The sequence below is a fragment of the Neoarius graeffei genome, chromosome 8, assembly GCF_027579695.1.
Source record: "Neoarius graeffei isolate fNeoGra1 chromosome 8, fNeoGra1.pri, whole genome shotgun sequence".
Classification (NCBI taxonomy): Eukaryota; Metazoa; Chordata; class Actinopteri; order Siluriformes; family Ariidae; genus Neoarius; species Neoarius graeffei.
This window is the reverse complement of record NC_083576.1, coordinates 33,293,088-33,318,931: the sequence shown is the minus strand read 5'-3', so window position 1 is coordinate 33,318,931 and position 25,844 is coordinate 33,293,088. Positions and strand designations below refer to the sequence as shown.

The 25,844-nt window shown below is 48.1% G+C and overlaps 1 pseudogene; it reads right to left on the bottom strand.

The window, feature by feature from the left end:
- Positions 1–6,656: 6,656 nt before the first annotated feature.
- Positions 6,657–10,114, bottom strand: LOC132889886 (uncharacterized; annotated as a pseudogene).
- Positions 10,115–25,844: the final 15,730 nt, after the last annotated feature.

Genomic DNA, 25,844 nt, shown 5'->3' with positions numbered 1-25,844 from the left:
CCCAGGGAGCACCATTAAATCTGTTACAGCAAAATGGAAAGAATATGTCACCACTACAAACCTGACAAGAGATGTCCACCCACCAAAACTCACAGACCAGGCAAGGAGGGCATTAATCAGAGATGCAACAAAAACTCCAAAGATAATACTGAAAGAGCTGCAAAGATCCACAGCAGATATGGGAGTACCTGTCCAAAGGATCACTTTAAGCTGTACACTCCACAGAGCGGGGCTGTATGGAAGAGTGGCTAGAAAAGTGCCACTGCTTAAGAAAACACGTTTGGAGTTTGCCCAACAGCATGTGGCAGACTCCCCAAACACATGGAAGAAGATTCTCTGGTCAAATGAGACTAAAACTGATCTTTTGGGCTATCATGGGAAATGCCATGTGTGGCGCAAACCCAACACCCTGAGAACAACATTTTTACAGGTACACATGGTGATGGAAGCATCATGCTGTGGGGATATTTTTCATCTGTAGGGACAGGAAAGCTGGCCAGGACTGAAGGAAAGATGGATGGCACTAAATGCAGGGCAATTCTGGAGGAAAACCTGTTTGAGTTGGCCAGAGGTTTGAGACTGGGATGAAGGTTCATGTTCCAGCAGGACAATGACCCTAAACATACTGTTAAAGCTACAATGGAGTGGTTTAAAGTGAAACATTTAAATGTCTTGGATTGGCCTAGTCAAAGCCCAGACCTCAATCCAATTGAGAATTTGTGGCAGAACTTGAAGATTGCTCTACACCAATGCAACCCATCTAACTTGAAGGAGCTGGAGCAGTTTTGCCTTGAGGAATGGGCAAAAATCCCAGTGGCTAGATGTGCTAAGTTAATAGAGACATACCCCAAGAGACTTGCAGCTGTAATTGCAGCAAAAGGTGGCGCTATAAAGTATTGACTTTGGGGGGTGAATACCTATGCACACTCCATATTTCTGTTTTTTCATCTTAATTATTGTTTGTGTCACAATAAAACAACAATTTTCACCTTTAAAGTTGTAGGCATGTTGTGTAAATCAAATGGTGCTAACCCCCCAAAAATCCATTTTAATTCCAGCTTGTAATGCGATAAAACAGGACAAACACCGAGGGGGATGAATACTTTTGCAAGACACTGTACATCCTGGGCAGGTAACAGAGAGACACCTATGGGCAATTTAGAGTAGCTAATTGACCAAATCCACATATCTTTGGACTGTGGGGGAAAACCAGAGCACTCGGAGAAAAACCACACAGACATGGGCAGAACATGCAAACTCTGCACAGAAATGCCCCAGTCAGCTGCAAGGTTCGAACTCAAAACCTTCTTGCTGTGAGGCAACAGTAGCTACGTTTACATGGATCCTAATAATCGGATTCAAGTTCGATCGGAATGAAATTTCTTTCTGTAAACAGCTTGATCGAAATACCCTATTCCGATTGAGAATTTAATCAAATTGAAAGGGGTAGTGTAGACTTCTGATAATCCATTTGACAGGAAATATGAGCCATGTAACTGCTCAAGTGGATTGCTTTCTGCACCTGTAACCTTCTGTGCATGTTCAGTACGCCTTCGCACAGTGAAGTGCTTTGTTTGTAGTCTTGTGGTAACAGCATGTACGCCACACACTGCTTCCAATAATATTGGATGATTGTGCCAAGATCTCTATTGTCTGATGTTGCAAGACAAATGTTTACATTGACTTATGTTCAATTAAAAAAAATGGAATTACTACTCGGGAAAAACAACTGTGCCAAGATAAACGTTCTAGTACTTTGGAATAGACAGCAAAGGTATATACAGAACAGCATTTCAAGACAAATTATCCTGAGGTGGCAATTTCTTGTTGAGCACTTCTACAAGGAAAAGGTTTCTTGAAGATTGGCTGAAATGTTCATCACGTCCATTTTTATGGGGCAGAGTAAGCCAGCTAGGCGGGATTGTGCGCATATCAGAAATTCTATTCTGATTGTATGCTTGGGATATGCAAACCTGCACATCTGTCTAATCACTTTCATCACGTAAATGGTACATTCAGAATTGCTGATTGGAATGAATTCATTCCAAATGTAAAAAAAAAAAAGAAAAAAGTGTGCATGTACAGGTAAACGTAGCTAGTGATAACCACTGCACCACCATGCCACTTCTAAATACTGACTCTCATTACCAAATTGACAATACTGTAACATAACCTCTTAAATTAAATGGTTCAAGACTTCTTTTGCTTAAAAAAGGGGAAAAAAGACTGAATAACAGGGTTGAACACAGAGACCATATTTCCCATCAAGTTTATATTAATGCATTAAAAACACACACACACAAACTAAACCACACAAAATATAAAAACACACACATTCTTGTACTTTTATCTTTGTGAGGCCACTTATTGACATAATGCATTCCCTAGCCCCTTACCCTAACCATCACAAGTCTTAACTCTCAAACAGCCCTTTGAAGAAGTGAGGACAAGCCAGAATGTTCTCACTTTCCAAAAATATCTGAACTCTGCTGGTTTATAATAATTATTTAAAAAAAAAAACCATTGGGCAGCCATGCTACAGCACCCAGGTTAGGTGCCTTGCTCAAGTACACTTCAGCCCTGGATGTAGAGGGAGGGGAAAACATTGCTCATTCACTGCTCGGCCAAGGAATCCAACCAACAACTTTAAACACACTTTTTTTAACCTTTATAATAACCATGATTAGTAACTGATTATTAAAAGGACATTCATATTTCATGTATATTTGATCATTCTATTTTTGTTTCAGTAAGAGAAATTAATAGGCCATTGTTTTTTTATCCGAAATTGCAAATTTAAAATTGTTTATTTTCCTTCTTTTTAAGTCAAAAAATGAAATTGTAAACAAAATAAAAGAGTCTGTTTTTTTTTAAACCTGTGGTTGTTGCTGGTAGAGAACATGTGATTTACTGAGCAGCAGGAGCGATGCAGGTTCCAATCTGCATGAGCGAAGGAGAGATCCATAAATTGCATGTAGATAATGCTAGCCCCTTTCCACTAGCTACCATCAAAAGTACATTCAGAAATGTGTGAAACACTAATTGTGTTACAACCAATCATGCATTTGCTTAATTCGCAATGGGCTTAATTCGTAGGAAAGTTTAACAGATATACTAGTATATCTCTATCTCAAGGCACTACATTCATGTCACAGACACTCCAAGCTTTACAAATTATTTATAAGAGAATAAATTGATTCGAGGGCAGCACGGTGGTGTAGTGGTTAGCGCTGTCGCCTCACAGCAAGAAGGTCCTGGGTTCGAGCCCCGGGGCCGGCGAGGGCCTTTCTGTGTGGAGTTTGCATGTTCTCCCCGTGTCCGCGTGGGTTTCCTCCGGGTGCTCCGGTTTCCCCCACAGTCCAAAGACATGCAGGTTAGGTTAACTGGTGACTCTAAATTGACCGTAGGTGTGAGTGTGAATGGTTGTCTGTGTCTATGTGTCAGCCCTGTGATGACCTGGCGACTTGTCCATGGTGTACCCCGCCTTTCGCCCGTAGTCAGCTGGGATAGGCTCCAGCTTGCCTGCGACCCTGTAGAAGGATAAAGCGGCTAGAGATAATGAGATGAGATGAGATAAATTGATTCGTATCAGTGTTTACCATCTGCAGATGGATGGGCTGAAATGGTTTAATCAAACACTTAAAATATGATTTGTAAGTTCCTTCATGAGGATGCTCATTGTTCTGTCCTGGACTGAGTTCACTGGAACTCCCTGCCACAAGACGGAGCAGTTTAACCTCTCCATTATGTAGCTGCAACATTTGTTAATATAGAAGAAGTGAATGTTCTTCCATCGAAAAGCATTGTCACCGTGTCACTCCATCTGTCTGTATCAGTCGTCATCTATAGAGATCTTGCAGTCACGTGACCGGAAAGTACACAGCCGCCATTTTGTCGGTAAAAAACACAGCTGAATACTGCTGCACTCGTGTACAAAATGGATAAATTTCAACCGACGGACTACACGGCTCATTTTTCTAATGAACAGATAATTAGATATATGTCTAAAATAAACGACCTACGGATTAGTGACCCTTATGGCTTACCAGACGTAGTTTTCATGACCGTGTCAGTGGATATGGAACTGCCAGAGGTGGAATACCCAGACGTGTATAATTACCTCATAAACTTTCCCTCGCTGTTCAGTGGTGAAGCACTGCGTGCTTATAAATCTCTGGACAGTTATCTTTACAGAAATTCAGGATTTGTCAGCCCCCCTCAGATGTGGCGTCTTGTAAACAAGAAAATAACAATCCTCATTGGATGGGTAAGTCACTTAAGTATTGAGTACTAGTGCTGACACTAGATATAGTGGCAATTGAGCACGAGGAATTTATGATTTGATACTTATGAAGTTATCTATCTCTACATGTGACCCCTAAAAGTGTAAAATAATTTTATATCTAGAGACTACATTGATTGTCACACCACTAAAGACCCAATGCATGGAATTTTTTATTAGAGCAAGTCATAAACTTATGTTGTGAATAACCACATGGATATACTGAAATAAATACATGGCGAACCTGAGATGAAATGGTCACTGCACAGGCGCCAGTGATCGTTCTTTCCAGTCGGTTCCCATGCCTTGTTCTTGTTGTTTGCATCAGCCCGGCCGATAGCAGCAATCCACTTTGCACGCCTGTCAGGGTCCCGTGGCAGCCTATGAAACTTTCTTCCCGATTTCTGACCTCTCCTGTTGTGGCATTTATATGCCATACAACTCTCCGGCATTGTGGCACGGTAATATTTGAAGATTTGGACGAAAAAAAACCAAAGTCAGTGTTGGAAAGACGGCGGAAATATGGCGTTTGACCGACAAAATGGCGACTGCTTACAATCTGGAGCGGATGTGACGTCACGTGCAAGATCTCTATAAGTTTCATTCTATCTGCAATCTATATTCAAGTATCATCTGTCGGTAAAATCTAACATTCACGAATTTGTTTTTTTATTATTATTTGTGGATTTAGATGATATCCTGGGTATAATAAAATGTGTTGTGCTTTTTAAATAACCAGCTAGTTAGTTAGCCATGCAACTCTGTTATCATAGCTGCCTGTAATGTTTGCATAGTATACTGTCCACTTCTGTTAAAATAATTTAACATAAAATTAAGATAATGAGTTTCACAAATATTTTTCATTGTATTCTCATGTTTAATTGTTTATGTTTGTCATAGTTTTACTGAGTTCCTGGCCCACTCTTCCTCTGGACAGCAGGCTGCAATAAAACTGTTCAATATACAAGCGCATGTGGAAAAGTTTAACTATCTACCAAGTTGTACTTCAGCGAAGGTAGAATACTCAGAATTGCAATAAGTAGCTTGAGCCCCTGTTATTTGTACTACAAGAGGTCCCGCAAGCCTCCATAGAGTTTTCCCCATTTTAATTATTTTATGGTCGCAGGGCCCGTGGCATCCTAACTGTCATTAGAGAAAACTGGAAAGAGGGACCTTCTAATAGTAAATGCAAAATTCAGTACATTCTTGTCTTGAGAGCAAAACTCCACACCTAAGTCACCAGGAAAATTTGCTACAGTTACAAGAATGTCAATCCAGGCTGTATAATAGGGGTGCTCAGCTATATGAGTTTTCACTAAGAGATAAAGTACTCGTTTTACTACCCACTTCATGCTCCAAATTACTCTCAAAGTGGCAAGGACCCTTTGAGGTCACATGGAGTGTTGGAGAGTTTGACTATGAGGTCAGGCAATGAATTTCAAATATACCACCTCAAATCAACTGAAACTGAAGGCAGGAGGTCCCTGTGGCTCTGGTGAGGGTAGGTTCCGAGAGGGAGTACCTGAGAGTGAAGGTAAGTCAAAAAAGTGGGGACCACCTCTCACTGTCCCAGAAAGCACAGGTTGCAGAAGGAATTTTCTGATGTTTTTTTCCCCTCTACCAAGTCACACAAACCTCATATAGCACCATATTGCGATGCCTCCAGGTGTGGTTGTATGTAGCTGCCCTCACTGGAACACACACACACACAAAAATGTAGTTCAGGATGAACAAGGCTATGCTTGATATTGGGGTAGTTGAGTCCCACAGTGATTGGAGCAGCCAGGTGGTCTTGGTACCCATAACTGATGGGTTGGTCCAATTCTGTGGACACTTAAGAAAAGTCAACATGGTGTTTAAATTTGATGTCTCACATTGCCTTGCATTAATGAACTGCTCAATCATGTAAGCACAGCTCACTTTTATTTGACACTGGATTTAACCAACGCAGATTCCCTTTATTCCGATATCCTGAGAAAATAAACAGCCTTTTCCACTCCATTTGAGTTACACCAGTATGTCACCCTTCTGTTTGGGTTGTCTGGAACCCCAACATCATTTCAACACCTCATAGACAGAATCCTTTGCTTGCACAGGGCATATGCTGTTGCCTATTTAGATGATATTTACAACCCCAATTCCATAAATTTGGGACACTGTGTAAAATGTAAATTAAAAACAAACAACCAAAAAAAAAAAAAACCAGAACATGATGATTTGCAAATCATGGAAACCCTATATTTCACTGAGTTGTTAGATACATCTTGTGATGCAGAATCTTGGACACATCATCAGTGATAGTACCTGGGGTCACGGGGGGTTTCGGGTCTTTCAACTTCAGACCCCCTCACCCAGGTGACCCGACCAGGAGTGATCAGTTCCCAGCCTGTGTCCAAGAAGCGCTCATCCACGCCTTGTCCCTCTGTATCCACAGCCATCATGATGCTTTCTCAGCGGCCTCTGAAGCTGAGCAGATGGCTCTCCTCTTGCATGCCCCGTGATGCCTAGGAGACTGTAGGCCCTGCAGAGTGACTTCCCTGCAAAGCCCCTTCCCCCGACTTCAATGGGCAAGCATCTTGCACGCCACCCCCTATTGTGGCAGTCCTCCACCAGCTTGGCATACTTCTCCCTCTTTCTCCTGCTGGCTTCCTCCATTCTCTCCTCCCAGGGCACCGTCAGCTCCAACATGATGACCTGCTTGGAAGACTCTGAGTGTGGGACGATGTCTGGTCTCAGGCTGGTTTCCATGATGTTTTCAGGGAACTTTAGCTGTTTTCCTAGGTCCACCCTTAGCTGCCAGTCCTTCGCTGTTCCCAGAAGTCCTGTTTGGGCCTTTGGTTGGGGAGGAGGTTGTTCCCCAGCTCTTATGAATGTTATTCCATGCCTCAGTGGTTGCAAGCGCTTGCTGTGGTCAATGGCAGAGTGGATGGACTCAGCAACTGCCTTCAGCACCTGGTCGTGGCGCCAACGATAGCGACCATCTCCAAGTGCTTTAGGACAGCTGCTGAGGATGTGCTCCAGAGTTCCCCTTCCCTGGCACAAGGTACATGATGGAGTTTCACCCTTGCCCCAAAGGAAGAGGTTTGACGGGCTGGGCAGGACATCATAGACAGACTGCATGAGGAATTTTATGCGGAGCGATTCAGCCTTCCACAACTCCGGCCACGAGATCTTCCTGTCCATGGCTTCTTCCCATCTAGTCCATGCGCCTTGCTGCCTTAGCCCCACCCACTGGCTTGCACGCTGCTCTTCGACTCCAGCCCGCACCTCGAGTAGGACCTGGTCCTGCCTTTCCTTACCCTTAAGCCTGCTGAGGTGAGTTGTTGGTATGGTTCCCAGTCCTGCCCGACCGATCGCCACAGATCCCACAAGCTCTTTGTGGAACAGCCGAGCTTCTGCCTGGTCCACCACCTCTTGCACCTTCCACCTTCTGCCTGTCCTCACCTTGATGCCAGCTTGAGCAACCTTTGGATCCTTAGATTCCCTGTACTGGAGAACCTCCCTTGCTCTGGCAACCATAAACTCCTCAGTAAGGCTGTTGATTGGTAGGGTCAGATTGTTGTTGTTGCCGTAGAGGGCGATGCTGCTGAGACTCTGAGGAAGCCCCAACCAGCGTCGGAGGTGGCTGCTGACCCTCCGCTCAAACCCTTCTACGGTGGATATGGGAAATTCATAGACCAGCAATGGCCACAGTATCCTTGGGCAGGATGCCATGTTGGTACACCCATGCCTTGAACTTCCCCAGGAGACCTGACTTGTCCACTGTAATTAGCCAGCCCTCCAGCTGTTCATTGGTAGCCCTGATGGAGGCTGTATCCTTCAGGGAGCAGTCAAAGATCTTCCCAAGGCTTTTCACAGGTTTCTCTGTGACTGATGGGATCTGGGTGCCTCCTAGGAAGAAGCAGAACTGGTCGGTCACCTTCCCTCCCTTCAGGACTAGAGACTTGGATTTCTCCGGCTTGAAGTGCATGCGGGCCCAGGTGGTAAGCTTCTCCAAGCCCTGGAGGATCCATCTGCATCCTGGAACTGACGTTGTTGTTACTGCCAGATCGTCCATAAATGCTCTGATGGGGGGCTGACGAATCCCGGACTCGGTTGTGGGCCTTCTGCACTCCGGCTCGGCAGACTTGACCAGCATGTTCATGGCCAAGGCAAAGAGAATCACTGAAATGGTACATCCAGTGATGATCCCTTTCTCTAGCCGATTCCGCTCTGATGTAACTGTGCCAGAGGAAAATCTCAGGTAAAAGCTGTTATAATAGTCCATGATTAAGACCTTGATGTTACACGGGACATGGTGCCTCTCCAATCCCACCTCCACAAGCTTGTGGGGTATAGAGCCATATGCATTAGCTAGGTCCAGCCAAAGCACAGATAGGTTCCCTTGCCCCTCTCGAGCCTCTCTTATCAGTTGTGTCACCACACCACTGTGTTCCAGGCACCCTGGTACCCCTGGGATCCCACCCTTTTGCACAGAGGGGTCGATGTACTGGTTCTGAAGAAGGTAGTCTGACAGCCAGTGGGAAAGGATACTGAAAAATATCTTCCCCTTGACATTGAGCAGCGAGATGGTCCTAAACTGCTCGATGGTGGTAGACTTCTCTTCCTTTGGAACCCACACCCCTTCTGTGGATCTCCATTGATGGGCGACCTTCCCCCTCCTCCAGATCACCCTTAGGATTTTCCACAGACGGTGTAGGAGCTTGGGGCACCTCTTGTACACCAGGTAGGGTACTCCATTGGGTCCAGGTGCTGAGTTGTTCCTTGCAGCCTTAACCACAGTATGAATTTCTTTCCAGGTGGGAGCTTTGGTGTTGAACTCACAAGCTGGCTCAGGTGGCTTGATCAGGTCTCTGCATTCACCTAGGTCCTCCTCCCTCACTGCGTCACTGTATGTTTCATGGAGGTACGAGCCTACCTCCTCTTTTGCGCAGGTTAGGTGGCCGCTGAGCTTCTGGCCTAGCAGCTGTTTGGTAAACCCAAAGGGGTTAGCTAGGAATGCAGTGTGTCTTTTAGCTCTTTCCTTAGCCCACCTCCTATGCCACTCTGCTCTTCTGAGGGTAAGCAACTTCTTCCTCAGGACACAGCGAATTTCTGCCAGCCCCGACTTCAGGTCCTCGCTTGCACCCTTAAACTGGTTCTTCAGGTCCCGGAGTTCCCGTCGCAGCTGTGAGATCTTCTCTGCCCTGCGGTTCTTGGAGTAGGGGTTTGCAGCAGCACGCTTCTCAACTGTTCCAAACCTTTCAGTGGCGATGCTGATGACCATGGTGGTGATTATTTGGAGTTTCCTGTCTGACCCTCCTTTCATTGTGGCTTCCAGGATACCATCCAAATCATCATCAAGCTTCTGCCACTCACTCGCTTTGCTGGCTGGAGGCCACTTGACCCGTTTTTGGTGTTGTGGGATGTCTGGCGCTTGGGCTTCCTGAGCATGGAGGTTCTGGGCACTGTGGGGTCCTCTGGAGTATATAGCTGCAGGGGGCTGTGGGGCTCATCCCACACTGGCTTCTCCTGCGGCTCACTGAGGCTGTTCCTTGTGCGCTGCTCTGGTTGCACTTTCACCAAACATCCCATCTTGGTCTGGTGGATCTTCAGACCCCGCGGGTTTTTACAGCTCTTGCCACATATGCATGTGGTATTCGTTGTCAGTTGTCCGTTTGCATGGGTCGTTGCCTGATTGCCCATCCGATTGGGGTGCTCATTCTCCCCCCCTCTCGGACTCCCCTGGGGGTGTGTTCCTTTAGGATGTTTTGTAGCTGAGTAGAGGTTCTTCCTCACAGAAGATGCAGGGTGGGTTGCTGGCCCTTCCTGCCCCAGTTGCCGTCTTTCCATGCTGTCCGCTGTCTCTCCACGCTGTCACCACTCTGTTCATGGTCGTCAACCAGTCTCTTCCTGGACATCACTGGCTTAGCCAGAATGATACAGTTGTTAGATACATCTTGTGATGCAGAATCTTGGACACATCATCAGTGATAGTACCTGGGGTCACGGGGGGTTTCGGGTCTTTCAACTTCAGACCCCCTCACCCAGGCGACCCAACCGGGAGTGATCAGTTCCCGGCCTGTGTCCAAGAAGCGCTCATCCATGCCTTGTCCCTCTGTATCCATAGCAGGGTTATAATAGTTTTGGATTTTTCAGTATAGTTTCGTTTTAGTTAGTTTTGCCTTGTAGCTCATTAGTTTTAGTTAGTTTTAGTTATTTTTTGAGCAACTACTTTAGTCTTAGTTAGTTTTAGTTTTGTCCAAAATGTTTAGTTTTAGTTTAGTTTTTATTAGTTTTAGTATTCGTTTTAGTTTTCCCATATCTTGTGAATTTGTGTAGTACAAGATTCAGATGATCAAGTATGAAAATTAAAACCACCTTTATGTGGTTTTAGAGTTTTGTTTCACAGGAGCTGAGTAGAGTTCCACATTAAATACATTTAATATTTTATTTGTATAATTGAAGAGTTCAGATGGAAAACCTTCTACATGCTATCTCCTTGACACATTAGTTAACAATGTTGTGTGAATCCTGTGTACATACTTAAACTGTGTACATACTTAAACGAAACCTACTACATAATTTACATACATAGATTTGAAATTGTGTTTCGCCAGACTCCAGATATGCTCAGTGATACACAGCTCAACAACAACACACGCCCCCGCGCGCACACACGCACAAGATAAGAGACATGCCTAATAAAAACATCTTTAAAAATAAAATAAAAACCTCTCCCTACTTTGTTTAAACATTTGTTATCAAAACCCTACGTGCCACCACCCTTTGGCAGCAAGCGTCTATAGCCAAGAACAACCAATAAAAACGTGACCAGGAGTAGCGTGGCATACTGTTCAGTACTAAGTGGTCACATCAGAGAAATGGCATCGTATTCAGAGGGAGAATTTTCGATTGTAGCGCGCGCGCGCACACACACACACGTCAAGCCATTTTAGAGCATGCCACAAAACTTTTAAATAGGCTATAACTGTACTCACCAATGTCTCCACTCTCGCTGAGATCCTCCACATTCTCCTCGTCAGACTCTGGTTCATCCCACATCACGTCATCCAGGCCATCTCCAGGTTGAAGCCGTGCACTGTGTGTTGACTGCTCACTTTGATCAGGACGTCTTGCACTAAGCAGCCGCACTGCTTTTACGATGTTCGAGCCATTGTCCGTCACAACGAGCAGAACTTTGTCTCCAACAATATCCCATGCCACCATGGTCTCATCAATACAGCGAGCAATGCATTCCCCAGTGTGAGGATGGGCCAAACGATGCAAGCTTAGTAGCGCGTGGTATACCCGTCCCCCAGGTGGATGATAGAAACACGCTGACACACCTAGGAATGATGCAGTCAACCCCTTCTTAGTCCATCCATCTACACATAGGGTTATCTTCCTGGCATCCTTCAGTATGTCTTTCAACTTCATTTTGGCATTTCCCATCCGCCCTGCAATCAGGTTGTTCACTCGAGCAGCCCCTGGAACCTTGAACTTCGGCTCGAGTGCATAGCTATATTGTTTGAAAGCCGGTGTCTCACAGAGTCGGGTAGACATTCCTGTATGGATAAACAAATTCACCAGAGCTTCCTCCCTCTTACAGTGTTCATGTGTATTTACTGACCAGCTGTCTTGGCGACCTTTGAGGAAGTCGAATATTTTTGGAGTTTCCCCACTCCGTGTGCTCAGTTTGTCTGTCTCTGCTCGTGCTTCAGGAGGGCTAGCAGCTAATTGAGCCATATAGCAACTGTTAGCGTCCTTGTGGAAACTTCTCAGGTGGACTTTTAAATTTGTGGGATTTTTTCCTTTCAGCGCAGCTCCACATACATTTCCATTCTCCACCACCATACACACGCTCTTGTCCGTCTCGCATGAATATTCAAAGAAATCCCATATAGGGCTGGCGTTCCTCCTCTTAAGTTTCGCCATGCTCTGATAGCCTACTGGCTCCGCCTGATTGAAAGGTGCGGGCGCGCCCTTGAGCCAGCTGTAAACAATAGCCCCAAGGAACCGGAATTGTCAATGGCGGTAAACGCGCTACAGTGGGGTTTTTTTTCATACAAAGACTAAAACGAATGGCAGTTTATCTCCAAATTCAGTTAGTTTCAATTAGTTTTGTTCACACGCATTTTAGTTTTAGTTAGTTATAGTTTTTTTATTTTAATGATCGCTTCAGTTAGTTTCCGTTAACGAAAAGTTTTTTTCCATAATAGTTTTCGTTTTTTCGTTAGTTTTCGTTAACGATGATAACCCTGATCCATAGCCATCGCGATGCTTTCTCAGCAGCCTCTGAAGCTGAGCAGATGGCTCTCCTCTTGCGTGCCCCTGTGATGCCTAGGAGACTGTAGGCCCTGCAGAGTGACTTCCCTGCAAAGCCCCTTCCCCCGACCTCAATGGGCAAGCATCTTGCACGCCACCCTATGTTTTTGCACTATGAAAATAGTACAAAAACAACATATCAAATGTTAAAACCCCATCCATCCATTATCTGTAACCGCTTATCCTGTGCAGGGTCGCAGGCAAACTGGAGCCTATCCCAGCTGACTATGGGCGAGAGGCAGGGTACACCCTGGATAAGTCGCCAGATCATCACAGGGCTGACACATAGACACAAACAATTCACACTCACACCTATGGTCAATTTAGAGTCACCAATTAGCCTAACCTACATGTCTTTGGACTGTGGGGGAAACCAGAGCACCTGGAGAAAACCCACACACACAGGGAAAACATGCAAACTCCACACAGAAAAGCCCCCATTGGCCAGTGGGCTCGAACCCAGAACCTTCTCACTGTGAGATGACAGTGCTAACCACTACACCACTGTGCTACCCAAATGTTGAAACTAAGAAATTGTATTATTTTTTGAAAAATATATGCTCATTTTAAATTTGACGTCAGCAACGCTTTTCAAAAAAGTTGGGACGGGGGCAACAAAAGACTGAAAAGTTGTATCATGCTAAAAAAATTTATCTGGTTAATTGGCAACAGGTCAGTAACATGATTGGGTATAAACAATTATTAAACAGTGCAACAATTTAAGAATAATGTTCCTCAATGTAAAACTGCAAAGAATTTGGGGATCACATCTATCCATCCATTTTCTTCCACTTGTCCAAAGTTGGGTCACAGTGGCAGCAGGCTAAGCAGGTTATTCCAGGTGTCCCTCTCCCCAGCAATGCTTTCCAGTTCACCCTGGGGGATCCCAAGGCATTCCCAGGCCAGATGATTTCTCCAGCATGTTCTGAGTCTACCCCGAGGTCTCCTCCCAGTTGGATGTGCCCGGAAAACCTCCAAAGAAATGCACCCAGGAGGCATCCGAATCAGATGCAGTTGACTCCTTTTGACATGAAGGAGCAGCGGCTCTACTCCGAGATCCCTCTGGATGTCTGAGCTCCTCACCCTATCTCTAAGGATGAGCCCAACCACCCTATGGAGAAAGCTCATTTCAGCTGCTTGTATCCATGATCTCATCCTTTCGGTCACTACCCAAAGCTCATGACCATAGGTGAGGATTGGAACATAGATTGACTGGTAAATCGAAAACTTTGCCTTCTGGCTCAGCTCCCTCTTCAAGATGGACCAGTACAATGCCTGCGTTACTGCTGATGCCACCCCAATCTGCCTGTCCAGCTCATGCTCCATTTTAGCATCACTCCCCTGAGACACTTGAACTCTTTCACTTGGGGCAGCAACTCACTCCCTACCCGGAGGGAGCACTCCACTGTTTTCTGGCAGAGAACCATAGCCTCAGATTTGGAGGTGCTCACTGTCATCCCAGCTGCTTCACTCTCGGCTGCAAACCCTCCCAGTGCTTGCTGAAGGTCACGCTCTGAAGAAGCCAACAGAACCAAAAAATCTGCAAAAAGCAGAGATGCAATTCTGAGGTTCCCAAACCAGACACCCTCCTCACCCCGGCTGCACCTTGAGATCCCATCCATGAATATCACAAACAGGATCGGTGACAAGCCTTGGAGGAGTCCAACACCCACCGGGAACATGTTTGACTTTGTGCCGAGAACTCGAATACAGCTCACACTTTGGTTGTGCAAGGACCGGATGGCTTGTAGCAACAGCCCCGATACCCCACAAGAGCCCCTGGGGGACACGGTTGTAAGCCTTTTCCAAATCTACAAAACACATGTAGACTGGCTGGTCATACTCCTATGAACCCCCCAACAACCCTGCCAGGGTAAACAGCTGGTCCACCATTCCACAGCCAGGATGGAATCCGCATTGCTCCTCCTGAATCTGACATTTGACAATCGGTCAGAGCCTCCTTTCCAGCACCCTGGAATAAACTTTATATAAATAATATAAATAATTGGAGCACACTCTCCGGTCCCCCTTTTTGAAAAGAGGAACCACCACCCCAGTCTGCTAATCCACAGGCACTGTACCCGACCTCCACATGACACTGAAGTGGCTTGTCAGCCAAGACAGCCCAGCAGTGTCCAGAACCTTCAGCATTTCAGGGTGAATCTCATCCACCCCTGACGCCTTGCCACCAAGGAGCTTCTTGACTGCCTCAGTGACCTCTGCCAGAGATATGGCTGAAACTCCCCTCCCTGAGTCCTCAAACTCCACCTCCTCCATGGAGGACATGTAACACAGGTTCAGGAGTTCCTCAAAGTGCTCCTTCCACCACCTGCCAATATCCCCAGTTCGCATCAGCAGCTCTCCTCCCTGGCTGCGCACAGCCTGAAACAAGTCCTGCTTCCCTTTCCTGAGTCGCTGAACGGTTTGCCAGAACTTCTTTGAGGCCAACTGAAAGTCCTTCTCCATGGCCTCCCCAAACTCCTCCCACACCTGGGTTTTTGCTTCAGCAACTGCCAAAGCTGCAGCCTTTCTGGCCTCCCAGTACCTGCCTACTGCCTCAAGGGACCCCTGGGCCAATCAAGCCCGAAAGGCCTCTTTCTTCAGCTTGATGGCTTCATCCACCAGTAGGTTACTGCCATCACAGGTACCTACAACCTTTTGGCCACAGCTTCTACCAGCTGCCTCTACAATGGAGGCTTTGAACATGGTCCATTCAGATTCCATGTCCCCAACCTCCCCTGGGATGCATGAAAAGCTCTTCTGGAGGTGGGAATTGAAAACCTCATGAACCGAGGACTTCGCCAGATATTCCCAGTTCACCCTCACTACATGCTTGGGTTTGCCAGGTCTGTCCGGCAGCCTCCCCCGCCATCTGATCCAACTCACCAGGTGATCAGTTGACAACTCTGCTCTCTTCACCCCAGTGTCCAAGACATACAGCCACAGATCTGATGATACAACCACAAAGTTGATCATCAATCTTTAGCCCAAGGTGTTCTGGTACCAGGTACACTTATGAATCACCTTATGCTTAAACATGGTGTTTGTTATGGTCAATCCATGATGAACACAGAAGACTAACAACAAAACACCACTCGGGTTTAGCTCAGGCAAGCTGTTTCTCCCAATCACCCCCCTCCAGGTTTCTCCATCATTGCCCACATGAGCGTTGAAGTCCCCCAGGAGCGACTCCAAGAAGGCCAAATACTTGACACTGCTGTTTGGTGCATAAGCACAAACAACAGTCACAGTTTTCCACTCAGCAACTTGCAGTCACCTAGAGGTGACCTGCTTGTTCTCTGGAGAGAACTCCAGCACAGCTGTGCTCAGCCAGGGGCTTGTGAGTATCTCCACACCTACCCGGCGCCTCTCACCCTGGGCGACACCAGAAAAGGAGAGAGTCCACCCCCTCTCCAGGAGTTTGGTTCCAGAACTGGTGCTATGTGTGGAGGTGAGCCCAACTATATCAAGTTGGCATTGCTCCACCTCCCGCACCAGCTCTGGTTCCTTCCCCACCAGAGAGGTGATGTTTCACATCCCAATCACTAGTCTGTGCTGCCAAGGATCAGCATGCCCAGGCTCCAACCTTTGCCTGCCACCTGGCTCACAATGCACCCAACCCCAGTGCCTGTCCTTGCAGGTGGTAAGCCCATGTGGTGGCAGCTCCATTTAATCTCCTTGGGCTGTACCCGGCCGGGCCCCATGGGCCAAGGCCAGGCCACCAGATGCTCGCCAGTGAGTTCCCCTCCCAGGTCTGGCTCCAGGAGGAGGCCCCGGTCTCCTGCTCCCGGGCAAGGTGTTGCAGCTCCTTCTTTGCCATTTCATCAGGGTCTTGAATCACTCTTTGTCTGGCCCCTCTCCTGGAAACAATTTGCCTTGGGAGACCCTACCAGAGGCTAATGCCCCCGACAACACAGCTCCCAGGATCACCGGGACACCCAAACCACTCCACCACATTAAGGTGGCGATTCTTCAGAGGGGATCTATGGTACGTAATATCATTAAAAGATTCAGAGAATCTGGAGAAATCTATGTATGCAAGAGACAAGGCTGAAAACTGACACTGGATACCTGTGATCTTCAGGCCGTCAGGCGACACTGCATTAAAACAGACCTGTGTTTATAATAGAAATCACTGCATGGGGTCAGGAACACTTCAAAAAACAATTGTCTGTGAAAACAGTTAATTACTGCATCCACAAACGCAAGTTAAAACCATACATAAACAATGTCCAGAAACATTGCCACCTTCTCTAGGACCGAACTCTTTTACGATGGACTGAGGCAAAGTGGAAAATTTTCCCGAGGTCTGATGAGTCAAAATTAGAAATTCTTTTTAGAAGTCTTGGACACCATGTCCTCCACGCCAAAGAGGAGAAGGACCATCCGGTTTGTTATCAGTGCATAGTTCAAAAGCCAGCATCTGTGATGGTATGAAGGTGCATTAGTGAACATAACATGGTGTGGCAGCGGGGGCGGGGTCAAGCACCGGTCTGTGACAGGAGGGCGGAGTCAGGGAAGGTAAGTGGCAGAATCACTTCACCTGAGAGCAATTAACCTGTGTTTGTGTGTCTTCCCAGGGACCGCGCCCTATTTAGGGAGGGAGAGCGAGAGCAGAGGAGATCTCTCCCGAACCAGACACCTGATGTGTGTGTGTGTGTCTGGTTTAAACCGATTGTGTTCCCTGAAAAGTGGAAGCAATAAAACGATTTGTTGAACCTGATCTCTGTCCTGCCGTCCTCTGTGCTCCACCCACACCTAGGGAAAGCTACAGTGGTGCCGAAACCCGGGAAATGGAGCACCAACCCAGCAGCCCCATGGAATCCTCCCCGTTCACCGACCTGGTCCACGCCCTCGCCACGGCTCAGCAAAGCCAGCACCAGGCGCTCGTCACACTCCGAAAGGAACAAGAGCGGCGCTTCGATGCCCTGGTGCTGGCCCAGCAAGAAGATCGCAAGGCGTTCCGGCATCTCCTCGCGTCGGCGGGGCCCACCAGCGCTCCGGCCGCGGGCCCGTCTCCCCTCACCTTAACTAAGATGGGCCCGCAGGATGACCCCGAGGCTTTCTTCACGTTATTCGAGCAGGTCGCTGAAGCCTCGGGGTGGCCGATGGAGCAGCGCGCGGCGCGCCTCCTCCCCCTCCTGACGGGAGAGGCGCAGCTGGCTGCACTACAGCTCCCCGCCGATCGCCGGCTGGCCTACGCCGACCTTCGCCGGGCTGTCCTTCAGCGCCTGGGGCGCACGCCGGAGCAGCAGCGCCAGCGCTTCCGCGCGCTGCGGATGGAGGAAGTCGGCAGCCCGTTCGCGTTCGGCCAGCAGCTCCGGGACGCCTGCTGGCGGTGGCTGAGGGCCGAAGATCGCGACGCCGAGGGAATCGTTGATCAGGTGGTACTGGAACAGTTCATCGCCCGCTTACCAGCAGGAGCCGCGGAGTGGGTCCAGTGCCACCGCCCGGCGTCGCTGAATCAGGCAGTCGAGCTGGCGGAGGATCATCTGGCGGCTGTCTCGGCGGCAGGACAGCAGATGTCGACATCTCTTCTCTCCTCTTCTCTTTCTCTCTCTCTCTCCCCTCCTTCTGTGTCCCGTCCTCGCCCCATTCCCCCACCGCGGAGGCGGGGGCCGGCACCACCCCTGCCGGCCCGCCGCACCCGCGGTGCCCTCCCGTTTCTCCCTTCTGTGTCTGTCTCTCCCCCACCTCAGGTGAGTGAGCCCCAGAGCACCGGTGCAGAGGGGAAGCCCGGGCCGGTTTGCTGGCGCTGCAGGGAACTGGACCACCTTCAACAGCAGTGCACAGCAATGGAAGTGGGCGCGGTGGTTCGGATCCCCGCCGCGCCAGAGGCCGCCCTCGATCGGGCCGGAGCGTATCGCATACCGGTGAGTATCCAAGGGGCTACATATCAGGCATTGGTGGATTCTGGTTGTAATCAGACCTCAATTCGCCAAAGCCTGGTTCAAAACGAGGCATTGGGGGGAGCACAAGGGGTGAAGGTTTTGTGTGTGCACGGGGATGTTCACAGCTACCCTTTGGTGTCGGTCCATATTATTTTCAGAGGGGAAAAATTTATAGTGAAGGCGGCGGTTAATCCTCGCCTTACCCACTCGTTAATTTTGGGGACTGATTGGCCGGGATTTCGGGGTTTAATGACGCGCCTAGTAGAGAGTGGGTCCTGCCAGTTGACAGGGGGAGGTCCCGGTGTCGTTTTGGCGGGAGCAGCTGTCGCAGAGCCGTCTACGTCATCTCCGCGTCAGGGTGAGGAGCCACCGGCTCCTCCTCTCTCTATTGGGGAATCCCTCGCGGATTTCCCATTGGAGCAGTCGCGAGACGAGACTCTGCGGCATGCGTTTGACCAAGTGAGAGTAATCGATGGTCAAACGCTCCCGCCGAACGCCACCCCGTCCTTCCCCTACTTCGCGATTATGAAGGATAGGTTATACCGAGTGACGCAGGACACTCAAACTAAAGAGCGAGTCACGCAGCTTTTGATTCCAAAGAGCCGCCGGGAATTGGTATTCCAGGCGGCTCACTTTAATCCCATGGCTGGACACTTAGGGCAGGATAAAACACTAGCCCGAATAATGGCCCGATTCTATTGGCTGGGGATTCGCGGCGATGTCCGTAGGTGGTGTACGGCATGCCGCGAATGCCAGTTAGTAAATCCAGCGGCCATTCCAAAAGCGCCATTGCGCCCTCTACCGTTAATCGAGACCCCGTTTGAAAGAATTGGGATGGATCTCGTCGGGCCATTAGATCGGTCAGCACGAGGGTACCGCTTTATATTAGTTCTAGTGGACTATGCAACGCGATACCCGGAAGCAGTGCCTCTGCGCAATATCTCAGCACGCAGTATTGCAGAGGCACTCTTCTGCGTCATCTCCCGAGTTGGAATCCCGAAAGAGATTCTGACTGATCAAGGCACTACGTTTATGTCACGAACACTACGCGAACTGTATGGGTTATTGGGGATTAAGCCGATCCGCACCAGTGTGTATCACCCACAAACGGACGGTTTAGTAGAACGGTTCAACCGCACCCTCAAAAATATCATTAAGAAATTCGTAAGTGAGGACGCACGTAATTGGGATAAGTGGCTCGAACCCTTGCTGTTCTCAGTGCGAGAGGTCCCTCAAGCCTCCACGGGGTTCTCCCCGTTCGAATTATTATATGGGCGTAAGCCGCGCGGCATCCTGGACGTGCTGCGGGAAAATTGGGAGGAGGGACCTTCACAAAGTAAGAATGAAATTCAGTACATTATGGACCTGCGCGCAAAACTCCACACGCTCACCCACCTAACTCAGGAGAATTTGCGGCAGGCCCAGGAACGGCAAGCCCGCCTGTACAACAAGGGTACGCGCCTTAGAGAGTTCACACCGGGAGATAAAGTACTCGTACTCTTGCCCACGTCGAGCTCCAAATTAATCGCCAAGTGGCAAGGACCCTTTGAGGTCACACGGCGAGTCGGGGACGTCGACTATGAGGTGAGGCGAACAGACAGGGGTGGGGCGCTACAGATTTACCACCTCAATCTGCTCAAACTCTGGAACGAGGAGGTCCCCGTGGCGTTGGTGTCGGTAGTTCCGGAGAAGGCGGAGCTGGGGCCGGAGGTTCAAAAAGGGGATTTGGCATCACGTACCTCTCCGGTCCCCTGTGGAGACCACCTCTCCCCGACCCAACTCACGGAGGTCGCCCAGTTGCAGGCCGAGTTTTCGGATGTGTTCTCGCCCCTGCCCGGTCGCACTAACCTCATAGAACACCACATAGAGACACCCCCGGGGGTGGTAGTGCGTAGCCGCCCTTATAGACTACCCGAACACAAAAAAAAGGTGGTTCGGGAAGAACTTCAGGCCATGCTCGAAATGGGCATCGTCGAGGAGTCCCACAGCGACTGGAGCAGCCCGGTGGTCTTGGTTCCCAAGGCCGACAGCTCGGTCCGGTTCTGTGTGGACTATAGAAAAGTCAACGCGGTGTCTAAATTCGACGCGTACCCAATGCCTCGTATTGATGAGCTGCTCGATCGACTAGGCACGGCTCGCTTTTACTCGACACTGGATTTAACGAAGGGATATTGGCAGATCCCCTTGACTCCATTATCCCGGGAGAAAACGGCCTTTTCCACACCGTTCGGCTTACACCAGTTCGTCACACTTCCGTTTGGGCTGTTTGGGGCGCCCGCTACGTTTCAGCGGCTGATGGACCGGGTCCTCCGGCCCCACGCCACCTATGCGGCCGCCTACCTGGACGACATTATCGTTTATAGTAACGACTGGCAGCGGCACCTGCAACACCTGAGGGCCGTCCTTAGGTCGCTGAGACGGGCGGGACTAACGGCCAACCCAAAGAAGTGTGCGATTGGGCGGGTGGAAGTACGGTATCTGGGCTTCCACTTGGGCAACGGGCAGGTGCGTCCCCAAATTAATAAGACAGCAGCGATTGCGGCCTGCCCGAGGCCCAAGACCAAAAAGGGGGTGAGACAGTTCCTGGGGCTGGCTGGCTACTATCGTAGGTTTATACCTAATTATTCGGACGTCACCAGCCCGCTGACTGACCTCACTAAAAAGGGGGCGCCAGATCCGGTCCAGTGGACGGAGCAGTGCCAGCGGGCTTTCTCTGAGGTAAAGGCTGCACTGTGTGGGGGGCCACTTTTACACTCCCCTGACTTCTCTCTCCCTTTTATGTTACAGACGGATGCGTCGGACAGAGGGCTGGGGGCCGTTTTGTCCCAGCAGGTGGAGGGGGAGGATCGCCCGGTCCTATACATCAGCCGGAAGCTGTCAGTGCGTGAGGGGCGCTACAGCACGATCGAAAAGGAGTGCCTGGCGATCAAATGGGCGGTCCTCGCCCTCCGGTACTACCTGCTGGGGCGCTCTTTCACCCTCTGTTCGGACCACGCGCCCCTCCAATGGCTCCACCGCATGAAAGATGCCAACGCGCGGATCACCCGTTGGTATCTGCCACTCCAACCCTTTAATTTCAAGGTGGTCCACAGGCCGGGGGCGCAGATGGTCGTGGCGGACTTCCTCTCCCGTCAAGGGGGGGGGGGGGGGGGGGGAGTCGGCTGCGGGCCAGACGGCTGCCCGGCCTGAGTCGGGCGGTGGGGGTATGTGGCAGCGGGGGCGGGGTCAAGCACCGGTCTGTGACAGGAGGGCGGAGTCAGGGAAGGTAAGTGGCAGAATCACTTCACCTGAGAGCAATTAACCTGTGTTTGTGTGTCTTCCCAGGGACCGCGCCCTATTTAGGGAGGGAGAGCGAGAGCAGAGGAGATCTCTCCCGAACCAGACACCTGATGTGTGTGTGTGTGTCTGGTTTAAACCGATTGTGTTCCCTGAAAAGTGGAAGCAATAAAACGATTTGTTGAACCTGATCTCTGTCCTGCCGTCCTCTGTGCTCCACCCACACCTAGGGAAAGCTACACATGGGTAGCTTGTACATCTGGGAAGGCATCATTAATGCTGAATGATATATACCCATTTCAGAGCAATATGCATCTTGACAAAATCTTTTTCATGGAAGGCTTTCCTTCTTTCAGCAAGACAATGCCAAACCGCTTTCTGCACATACAGTATTAAAACTGCATGGCTCTGTAGTAAAAGAGTCCAGATGCTAAAATGGCCTGCCTGCAGTCCAGACCTGTCTCCCATTCAAAACATTTGGTGCATTACGAAGCACAAAATATGATAAAGGAGACCCCGAACTGCTGAGCAACTGAAATTGTATATCAGGCAAGAATGGGATAACATTTCTCTTTCAAAATGACAGCAATTGGTCTCCTCAGTTCCCAAACATTTACAGAGTGTTGTTAAAAGTAGAGGTGATGCAACACACTGGTAAACATGCCGCTGTCCCAACTTTTTTGAAATATGTTACTGACGTCAAATTCACAATGATTTTTCCAAAAAATATCAAATTTCTCAGTTTCAATATTTGATATGTTGTCTTTGTACTATTTTCAATGACATATAGGATTTCCAAGATTTGCAAATCACCATATTCTGTTGTTGGTTTTTTGTTTGTTTATTTTTAAAGTGTCCCAAATTTATGGGATTGGGGTTGTATAGTAATGATTTGCAGCAGCATTTACAACATCTGAGGGCTGTCCTGAGGTACTTAAGACAGGAAGGACTCACAGCAAACCCAAACAATTGTGCAAGTAGGCAGGTGAAATTATGGTATCTGGGTTTCCACTTGGGCTATGGTAGCTGTGTCTCCAAATAGATAAGACAGCCTACCCAATACCCAAGACCATAAAGCGGGTGAGGCAGATCCTGGGGCCATCTAGCTGTTATAGAACAGTGATGCCTAATTTTTTTGGATGGCACCAGCTCACTAAAAAAAGGGAGCATCAAATCCAGTGGTTGGAGCAGTGCAAATAGGCTTTCACCCAGGTGAAAGCAAGGTTGTGTGCTGGCCTGCTGTTGCATTTACCTGACTTTGCTCTTCCTATTTATAGACTGACACATTGGACAGAGGGTTTGGGGCCATTTTTTCCCAGGTGGTGGAGGGGAGGATTGTCTTGTGCTGTACATCAGCCACAAACTGTCAGAGAGGCCAAGTACAGCATGATAGAGAAGGAGTGTTTGGCCATCAAGTGGGTAGGCCTCACCCTCCGGAACTACCTGCTGGGACACCCTTTTGCCCTCTGTTCCCTCTGCATTTAACCCATCTGAAGTGGTGAATGTGCATGCAAGCACACACACACACACACACACACACACACACACACACACACAGAGTAGTGTGCAGAATAAATAAATACATTTGTGGGTAAATGATATGAATCTGTGATTGTTGCATGTTTCAGTTTTCAATGTAATGCGATTTGCTGTTATAATAATACATTTTTAATCGTTTCAGAGAGATTGTACTGACTGCAGTCATCTCAATTTTCATTATTAACTGTCACGGATGTTTCTTTGTTTACCTGGTATTATCGCAGACACTGCGTGAAAACAAAAATCTGTGATGTCAGTGAAAGTCCTCTAGATTCTATTCTAGGTCAATCATTCACAAATAATGACCAAAAAAACCTTTAACTCTGTGGATTGTCAGTGGAAAAAATGGCAAGATCATGGTCACACACTGCAACTGTCTCTCTCTCTCTCTGTCTCTCTCTTTCTGTCTATCTATTTGGGACACACAATGCGTGGCAGGGACCCCAATTTGGCCAGTCATGTGGGTCCCAGACCCAGAACGAAAAATCTTCGCACCATCACTGCCTACAGTATAAAGCTAGAATCATCATACATGTGTTTTGTAGCCTTTGAGGAGGTAATCAATACAGTCCATGCAAGCCCATGGCCCTGAACTTGACCTAAGTTCACAGCTGATGTCAGAGAAGGGTATTCCGTGCTGATTGGCTGAGTGTGTGCGGTATCCCGTGTTGATTGGATGAGCGAAGCGCAATTAATATTCATAGGTAAATTATGCAAAAATGGCGGAGCCTTCAAGCCAGATACGAGTGAGTAAAACACTGATGGGTTGCAGCTTAATTATGGAGGTTTTTCACAAAGAAAACTGCAGGAAACAAATCAGCAGTAGGGGCAGATCATAGTTGTGAGACCATGACGGCCAGTTCACTGCATCTTGCTGACCAAATTTTGCCAAATGCCAGGTCAGCTGATTTTTTTCATTTTATTATTGTTTAATGTTCACTTCAGTCTTGAGTATTAAGTATTTAGTCATCCACACTATTGCCAAAATTTAATGATCAGTATTTTGAATAACTTGTCCCATGTTGCATCACCATTCACTTTGTTTGATGTGAAATAAACTGCAGTCTCCTTTGGAACAGTACACTGCTTATGAGATGCAAGTGAGTATTGTATTGACTTTGGGTTTTTTTTCTTTTCAGTTTTTAGGGTGGGAATTCAGTAAAATATAGCCTTTTCCCCCCAACATGTTGAACTGGTAAAAATCAGCTCTAGATGTCCCCAAAAGCCACAAAATGAACCCTTATATTTAAAAATTTTACAGGGGAACATGCCCCTGGACCCCCCAAGCTTACACGCCGCCTCTGGCAGCATGGTCTTTGCACCTCACTGCGCTCAGGGGGCCACTACTCTTTTCAGTTTTTCTAGGGGAAACCCTGGGTGCAAATTACCTCCCCTTTTTTTGGTGGGGATTTTGCTGGTGGAAGAGCCAGCTGGAGGCTGGATGGCTTCCTAGACTGAGTCAGGTGGTGTGGGTATGTGGCAGCAAGGGCATGGTCGAGTGTCAGCTGTGGATTGAGAAAAGAAGAAGCAGGTAGGGGGTGATGAGTATCACCTGTGTTTAATCACCACCAAATTACGTACATGTCCAGTGCCGTAACCAGGATTTTTCAAATACCGAGGTCAAACACTGCGATACATCTTATTTGTCAAAAAAAAAAGTCCTAATATGGTGACTTTTCATACATTTTGGAAACGAGTCAAAATCACAATCCCAACAAGATGAACATGTAGGTGAACATGTTTATTTTAACAATTTCAAAACTGCACGATCACAAAAGTATTTTGTGTGTGTGTGTGCGTGCGTGCATGAGTGAGTGAGTGTTTGAGTGAGTGATGGAATGTGAGTGAGTGAGTGAGTGAGTGAGTGAGTGAGAGTGACAACGCAATCTAGCCGAGCCTGAATGGACTTCAATTGCTTTTTAAAAAATATATGCCCTTTTCAATAGCAAAATACTAGACGGTTATTGGACAAAACCGACTAAAACGCTCCATTCGGAGACTGAGCCTCACTGGGGATGGGAGTCAATAAGAGGGGCGGGACAAGACTTCCCGAGAGGAGGCTCATCTCCAGCTGGTGATCGGAGGAGGAGCTGTGAATGCGGCTGGGCTCTTCATGATTGACAGAAAGCAGTCAGAGGTGGTACATCATGTTGTAAATAAAATGTGAACATAATAAGTTTGCTACCCGTTTTCAGTTCCGTTCGAAAATACAACCAATGGTCAAAACAATAGTGTCTTGTGTTCATGTTAGCCTATAGTCTGGTAAGTTAGCAAAATAGCTCAAGTCTCGTCAGCACCCAATAACTTCATAAACAACAGGTCACGGCTGTCCAGCCTTTTCTGATCTGAAACGCACCAAATCAAATCGAGACGAGAGAGAATAAAAGAGTTTGTGCCGCCTGGAAAACGAAAATCCTATCTAGCTAAGTGGCTTCCACTGTTGTTGCTTGAAATGCTAATTAAAATTGCACTGTTAATGATCATAAGCATTCCGGCACATAACTGTCAGTGACTGGCAAAATTAACTCCCCTTCTTCCCTCTTTCTTTT